Source organism: Prionailurus viverrinus, chromosome B4 (assembly GCF_022837055.1).
Source record: "Prionailurus viverrinus isolate Anna chromosome B4, UM_Priviv_1.0, whole genome shotgun sequence".
NCBI lineage: Eukaryota > Metazoa > Chordata > Mammalia > Carnivora > Felidae > Prionailurus > Prionailurus viverrinus.
The window spans coordinates 135,775,460-135,783,328 of record NC_062567.1 but is presented as its reverse complement, the minus strand read 5'-3'; the positions used below and the strand labels follow the sequence as shown (position 1 = coordinate 135,783,328).

Genomic DNA, 7,869 nt, shown 5'->3' with positions numbered 1-7,869 from the left:
TTCCGCGGGGAGGTCAAGTCTTCGGCTGTGCCCAGAATACCAACGAGGCCTCCGCCTCCCCCCCCCCCCTCGCCGCGGCCGTGCCCGCTGCGGGCGAGGACGGACCGCGGCCCCTCCCCGACTCCCCCCTCCGCCGCGCACCCTCCTCCCGGGGCCCGCGCGCGCGGGCGGGGCGGGAGGCGCGAGCAGCGGATTCGCCGCCCGAGCCCCGCGCCTCGCCCCGCAGCCCCGCGTGCGCGCCCCCGCGGGCACGCCGCCCCGGGCGCTCCCCGCCGCGCGCCCCCGGCCCGCGGCCCCGCCCGCCTGCCGGCGCGGCCAGGGGGGCACCGCCGCGAGGACCCATCCGTCTCCGGCTTCGCGCCCCGGGGCCGCGCGGCTGCTGGGGCGGGCAGGCGCGAGCCCTGGCCCCAGCTCGCCCCGCCGCCCTGGCACCGAGGCGGCTGCCGGAACGCGCTCGGCGGCTGCGTTCCGAGGCTCCGGCTGCCATGATTGCGGGCAGCGGGGCGCGCGCGCAGGCTCGGGCCCGACTCGGGGACCCCGGGCGGACCGACGGTCTCTGGCCTGCGCGCAGACCCGTGCGCGCCGCGGAGAGCGGCTAGGGTCGCCGGGCTCGGCACTGCAGGGGCCAGCGTGTGCCACGGAGCTCTAGACGAGGTCCCGGGACAGGGCTCGGGGTCCACGGCGGCGGGCTTCCCCCGGTGCAGGGCGCGCGCCAGGGCGACCCCGCGGCGGCTTTCCGGACGGCGCGGGTCCGGCGGAGGGAGGGGCGCGGTGCCAGGTGGGGGGGGGGGGGGGCGCTGCACGGGATCTGGTGAAGTGGAGAGGGGTAGCGCACTGAGCCCAGAGATGGAGGGGGTGTGCAAGGTGCCTGGCGGAAGGGGGTGCCCTCACGGTGCCGGGAAGGCGTGGGATGGCGGGGCACCGTGCCCAGAGCCGCTGCCCAGCTCCGAGCTCGCTGTCTTCCTTCCCCGCAGAAACAACTTCCTGCTCCCCTGGCCCGGAGCGTAGGAGCTGCGGAGAGAAGTTCTAGGCCGCAGCTTTGCTCTCTCCGAGACCGACGACTACACTGCAACACCCCGGGGCCGCGCGGTTCCCTCCCGCGCCCCCTTCCGGGGGTCGCGACAGGCAGGGCTCCAGGGCCCGGACACTGGTTATAATGCCAAGGAGGCCTCAGCAGCTTGAACCGCCGGCTCCGCGGGGGCGCCTGAGTGGTTTCCCCGCAGAGAGGCCGACCTGGGCCTCCGTCGCTCGGGGACGACACCGGGTCACTATGCTCGGACCCCCTCTCCCTGTCCAGGCATGCCCTCTCTCAGAGCCAGATGGACCTGGCTGTCCCAGGACGCCTGCGACGGGGGCCCGAGGGGAACAAGGTCTCCTGGGCCCCATCCCAATGTCTCTCTGTGCCTGTCTCCCCCCAGCACCCCCCCCCCCCCAGCCGGCCTTGGCATTCTAACCAGTGTCCCTTGACGTCACATCTCGCCATTTCTGTCAACCAATTGAAACTTGCTCGTTGTCATAAAAATATATATACTTTTTATGCCATTGGTACATTCAAAAGTTCCTCGTGTGCCCTTGCTTACCAGGAAACTCCATTCTATATTGGATTGGACTGCCCAGAAAGAGGAAACTGGCCGCTCAGGCAGGGCTGGGCTGGGGCCTGGGTTGCCCACCCACCCACCCACCTTGGAAGCTTTCTAGGCCCCTATGACCTTGGCCTTGAACTGTGGCTGGACACCCACCTGTGAGATACATGGTTTCACCAGGAGGGGAAAAGGTCAGGATATACTAAGGAATCTTCCCAAATTGCTTTCCTGGGTGTTAGGCTCTTACCGTGGCCTCTTTTTAGAGGCAGTTTTTCTTATTTCTCTGAGAAAATTGAGTTTTAGAAAATGGAGTAGAAATGTTTCCCGGTGACTCTTTTCATTGAAATGCTGACCAACTTTCACTTTTCACAGCAGAGCACAGACAGCCCAAGCCGGGTGACTTCACAGTGGGGTGGGTTTCACTCTTTCCCCGAGGAAGGTCCAGGGTGGCCCTCCCAGCCTCAAGGACCGTGGCGACCCAAGCTGGGTGCCCAGGAATTCTGTGCTCCTCCTTCCTCAGTAAAGGACACCCTCGTAGCAGCTCCAGGCTTAGGAATGCTGTGTCTGTATTCTAGCAATACGGCAGAACTACGTCTCTCGTCTAGCACCCGTCCTTTATAATCTTCTTCCCTGTTACAGCTCCCAGCCCCGACTAGGCCTGTGGGGTGAGAGAGCACGTCCTACAAACTGAGTATGTGCAAGGCAGTCCCAAAGAGCCACCCGGAACCCTCTATCACCTCCCCCCGCTGCTGTGGCCACACCGAGGAAGGACCCAAGCACCACTTGCCATGATACACGCCCCCCAGCCCCCCATCTCTACTGCATGGTTCAACGGCTTTAAAAAAAAAAACCCATCAGACATTCTGTGGCTTAGCAACTTTGGGGACTCCAGAACAACAATACTTTTCGAGACCGGCTGAATGCAGAGATCTAAACACACTAAGTCTCGGGCGCTTTTCATACCAAACCTTGTTTTTCCAAAATAATGAGCAAGCTCGGTAAGTACTGAACGGGGATTTTGAAAATAAATATATGGTTACTATTTTCACATAAAACCGTTCCCCAAGTGCTAACTCTAGAGATGTGTATATCTCTGTGATAACGTTCTCACACACACACACACACACTGCACTCCAACAACTGCACTCTAATCTATTGATAATCACTTTCCTAAACACTATAAATATTATAACTAATGTGATACATGTTTTGTGATTCCGTTGGTGGATTAAAACGTTGAATTTAAAAAGCCACAGAGAAAAAGAGATTATCTTACATTATGCTACTTACAACTTTTGTTCCTTTGGCACAAATACAAATTTGACAACGGTATCATTACGGAAGGCAGTGACTGAATGCCAGCATATTAACTTTGTAATTTTCACCTGAAATCATTGTATAATCACACCCGAGTTGCTAACCTTTTTATTAGCTGATTTTTTTTTCTTGCTCTCACACACATTAATAAGTGAATTTGATGCTGTTTTCCGCCCCCTCCTAATTTTTATTTGGTAAAACAAGAAATCGGGTGAGTCAGAACCATATTTGAGAACACGCACTTTTTTTTTTAATCCTCTCTATACTTGGCAAGGATTTACATATAATTTGGTTACAAATTCAGAAATCAAATTCTGCTTTATTCAAGGAAAATAATAGCTTTCAGGTAATTCCACTGGCTACTATTCAGGTTGGTTTTTTAAAGCCTTTTCCCAACTTGCTATCATATTACGTTATTCAGAGCAAATAATATTAACAAGTGTGCTCAAATTCTCAAAACAGAAACCTGGAACATTTACTCTGTTGGTGAGCGTGATTATGATGGACAGGCTTCCTGGAGAAAGAACTTGGTCTGGGTCTGTGAGCCACGCCGTGCCTCAGGTCAGATGTTGAAAAAAATAAGTCATAGGAAGGCTCTCGATATACCAGGATGTTTATAGTATTGGCCTTATACAGTTATTTTTTCCTGATTTCTCCCAAGATCTGCCTAATGGGAATGCAGCTGGCGACTTCCTGCTCTGCCTCCGAGCCCGTGTCCCCGGCCCAGCGTCCGGCCTCAGAACAGCCCAGAAGGCCGCGGGCACTCCAGTTTACTGTCCCTTTTCCCTACGCGGCGACTTCTAATAGTTCAAAAAAAAATTCGGTGTACAAGACATTCCAAGGACTTAGTAAACAGATGCGTTTAATCTCATTAAAAGCAAGCAGGATGCGTGTGAGTGAGAACTTACGTTTTCGCTTGGGTTTTGAACAGTCAACTTCGCACACTCGAGAAGAACCATGCTTTCAAAGCTGCCCAATCAGCTTGAGATTGTGAGAGCGCGGCGGCTCCTGGGTTAGATACCCCTTCTTTAGTCATCCCAGACAATGTGCCCTTTTGAGGAGCTGCTAAGAAGCTTTGGGTGCTGTGTATAAAGGCAAAGCAGGCTTATGATTTTTTTTCTTTTCTGTTTTCTGTTCTGTTCTCTTTCTTTTTTCTTTTTTTCTTTTTTTGGTTGTTTGTTTCGTTTCGTTTCGTTCGTTTGCTTTTGTCTCAAAGTAGTTTGCCGGTTGGGGATTCCGTTTCGCTCTGCCTGTTTTGTGGTTGCGTGGACCCCTACTTTTGCACACAAACCCGCCGGCATCAATTTGCCTTGGGAAAGCCCTTGGTTTTATTCCTACGGAGACAGCCGAGGAAGAGGAGAGGGGAGAAAGAAGCCTGCTGGTGTAGGTGCAGGTAAAGCAAGTAAAAGATAATTGAGTTAGGCTCTCGGGCCGGGGAAGGAATGTGAGCAAGCATCCACACAGAAAGGATTCCTTCCTTCCAAGCATCAAGAGCCATTTTCAAACTCTTTGGCTTTAGTTCCCCCCATTTCATGTTAAACTTGGCATTCGTTCACTAGCAACTGAAATAAAACTCTGGCCACAGGACAAGCATGTTTGAGAAACAAAGCAGGGGGCAAAACTCCACATTAGCAGCCCTCTCCCCCACCAAACACCGAGCATGCTGGTAGACCATTCCAGAAGGCTGCAATAAATATGTGCTCGATTGCGCACACACACGTAGTGAATATACCGTATACAATACACACAGGCTGGTAACCACAATTCCCCCTTACAGAGAGGGCACCTGGGTGGCTCAGTCGGTTAAGCGTCTGACTCTTGATTTCGGCTCAGGTCATGATCTCCAACGGTTCGTAAGATCGAGACCTGTATCGGCCTTCAGCGCAGAGCCTGCTTGGGCTTCTCTCTCGTTCCCTCTCTCTCTGCCCCTCCACTGCTCTCTCTCTCTCCCTCAAAATACATAAATAAACATTAAAAAAAATTTCTCCTGGCAGATGAAAAATTACAATTCATCTTTTTCACTCTGAAGTAGTCAGAGTGACTACTTTGAATAAGTCAGGAAAAATGAATTCAGGATGACAGGCCAGTACTGGTTACACGCATATACACCAAATGGTAAAGCTAGGTTCTCAGCATTATATAAGGAATTAGAAAAAGCACAGAACAGACTAAAGTCTTTAAAAATCAAAATTAACTCTCAATGAGACGTGGGTTCTGAATTTAGTCGCTCAATTCTGCAATTCCTAAAATGGAATCATCATCAATTGGGAAATTAACATTTTCCTGAAGAATTTAGGATGCCACGTGTAGCAAATTTGTGTTAGCAATTAAAGATGGATTGGAATTTGTAATTTAACAGTTGCCAGTAGACAAAGTTACCTACTCGCCCAAAAATGAAAAGACATCAGAAAATCTGAAAAGAACTTCTCTCCCCAAATAGCCGAAGAATGCCTTCATTTCTCAGTTGAAAGCCTTGATTTATTTGAAATGTTTTTGCACCTTATCGATCCTTTATCCGGAGCCTGAAACAGTCACTGACTATTTCCATGACTATATATTCTTTTTGAACCACATCTAAGCAGATTTGAGCTATTAAAAATTTAAAGCAGTGTTAAACTAAAAACTGTCAAATGTTTTTGTGGGTTTTTTTTTTTTTAATTTTCTAAAATAATGCTGAAAGTCAGTTGAGTTTTTTTCTCCCCCAGCCCCAGCTGAAATGAAAACTTTAGGACCATTTCTTAGCCATACAGTTCCTCAGTGAGCTAGGTAAATTATAAGCCCTTAGAATAAAGAAAAAGGAAAGAAAGGAAATAAATCCTGAGTTAGAACTCAAAAGGTTCATTGTTAAGTTGCAAAGGACAGCAGGCATGTTTTTTAAAACGAAGATTTCACACGTCCGTTCTCTAAAATACTGTTGCAACAGAACCCAAGCAAGCTACCTACAAAGTGATCACGTACAGAATGAGGGGTTTTTGAGGTGACAATTTCAAGTTGCTGGAAATTTGACCACAGTGGTCTTGTCAAAATACTCCCATTTTATTTTCTTAAAATCTGATTTCACACAACACGGGCGAGTAATTTGCTTTATATAGAAGGACAGACTTTTTTTTTTTTTTTTTTACTGTGTCTAAATATCGTAGCTTTTAGATGTGGTTAACACAAAGACAAAGTTAAGGCTGGATTTTTCACAGATGCCCTTTCTACGAAAAGTAATGTTTTAGCTAAATTTATCACTGCAAGACAAGATCATATTTAATGACTGCAAAGAAAAATACTGAAGAAGGAGAAAAAAAAAAAGGCCGACGCTTTTGTCCTGTTTTGTTTCTGGCTATTTCTAGAGCAACTTTTGGTGTAACTCCTAATATTAAAAGGACATGAACTTCATTTTTCTTAAAGGAAAGAAAGTAGTAATGTAGGCAATCAGGTAAGGGTGGGATTAGTCTTGAAAATAAGAGTCCATGTAATTTTCACATGAGGAACATATATTGTAAGAATTTCTTTCAAAATAAGGAGAGGCGCACACAGGCTTGGTTCCCCACGATGCTCCCAGGCAGTGTTTTTTTTTTTTAACCACCATCAAAGGCTCGCGCCTTTGCTAATTTCTTTCCATTGACCAGTTTTCCGACTCTGCCTTCTAAATATGCTGCGGGATCCTGCTTCCAAAGTGGCCCCTTCTGCGTCTTCTTGTCTAGAAGGAATGACTGCCACCTCCTGCCCGCACGCTGACAGCCCCGAAACTGGCATTCTACCCTCACACGTAGAATGCCGGAAACTTCTAGGAGGGCTCCAAAGCTCGCCGGGAAACTTCTCTCGCCGGGGAAAAAAAAAAAAACTTCGCAACGCACACCTGGATCTACAGATTCGGAAAAACGAACCAGCTGTGGCCGAAAACCAAAACACTCAACCACCCGAACACGGTCTGCAAGAAACACAGAGCCCTTTGACACCATGCAAAGGCTTGTAAATAAAATCGCTCCAAGGCAGACAGGCTGAATGAGACTCTTAAGACAGTCAGTTGGTGCCTCGAAATTTAAAATTAGAACATTAAATGTTAACAACACGAGGATATCCTGGGATACATGTGTGTGCGCATGTGCACGCACTTGCCTGTGTGTGTGTGTGTGTGTGTGTGTGTGTGTGTGTGTGTATACATGTGTGTGTATGTATATAGGAAAAAGAGTTTTGCCGCCCTACGGCTTGGAGCTGATCTGAGGTCCAGCAGGGGCGCCCCTAAACCAGGCAAAGGGCAGGCCCTACTCGAATTCTCTTGGGGGTCACTTCCCTTTTTATGACACACGTGCAAACACCCAAAGCCAGTGAAAATACAACCTGCTGTAGACGACAAGGACCGATCTCACATACAGACAGTCTCTCCTTGGAATAAAAAAATCGTGATTTGTGGATGGCAAACCACGCTGACCTCATTCTTTGTCACCAGGACAAACGCGGCAAGGCCAGTGTTGGGGGCCAGCGTCGACGTGTGCTCTCTGCACCCGCAGCTCCGGGAGCCACGTGAGCTGGGTTCTTCAGGGAGAAGCGGGCTGGGCCAGGGGTTTGGGCCCCGCAGACCCTTACCCTAACCAGGCCAGGCGTGGCCGCAGACAAGAGTCTGGGCTCGGACTCTGGGATAAACATTCAAGGTTCTCAGGCGTATGTGCCAGAAGGAAGAGGGTCTCTGGAACCGTCACATCCAACCCCCCAAATTGGGGGCCATCTTGGCGTCAGGTCCAGAGGCCTTGAGGGGACAAGGATGTTCTTTATCTTGCCCAATTTCTCCCCAGGCTTGGCCCGCATCCTTCTTACAGCTAAGGCAGCGGGTTTCGATACAGCTCAAGTCACCAAAAACACCCAGAGCATTCGGTCTGTGCCGGGTACCGCAGGGTCCCCGGGAGTTTCGATCACACAACAGCAGCCTATAGTACAGGGGTTTTCCTAAGGTAATAAGGACAGCATCTCAAGTACCTACAGC

General features: G+C 50.1%; 1 long non-coding RNA gene across 3 annotated transcripts; it reads left to right on the top strand.

Annotated features, from left to right (window-relative positions):
- Positions 1–310: 310 nt before the first annotated feature.
- Positions 311–3,803, top strand: LOC125169743 (uncharacterized). Of its 3 annotated transcripts, none has more exons than XR_007153793.1 (5): positions 311–654; positions 975–1,774; positions 2,223–2,581; positions 3,363–3,461; positions 3,562–3,803. It is a non-coding gene; the product is annotated as an uncharacterized LOC125169743 (long non-coding RNA). The 3 variants fall into 3 exon arrangements; XR_007153794.1 differs by having other exon boundaries at positions 311–778; XR_007153792.1 differs by lacking the exon at positions 311–654 and having other exon boundaries at positions 792–1,774.
- The last annotated feature ends 4,066 nt before the right edge of the window (positions 3,804–7,869 follow it).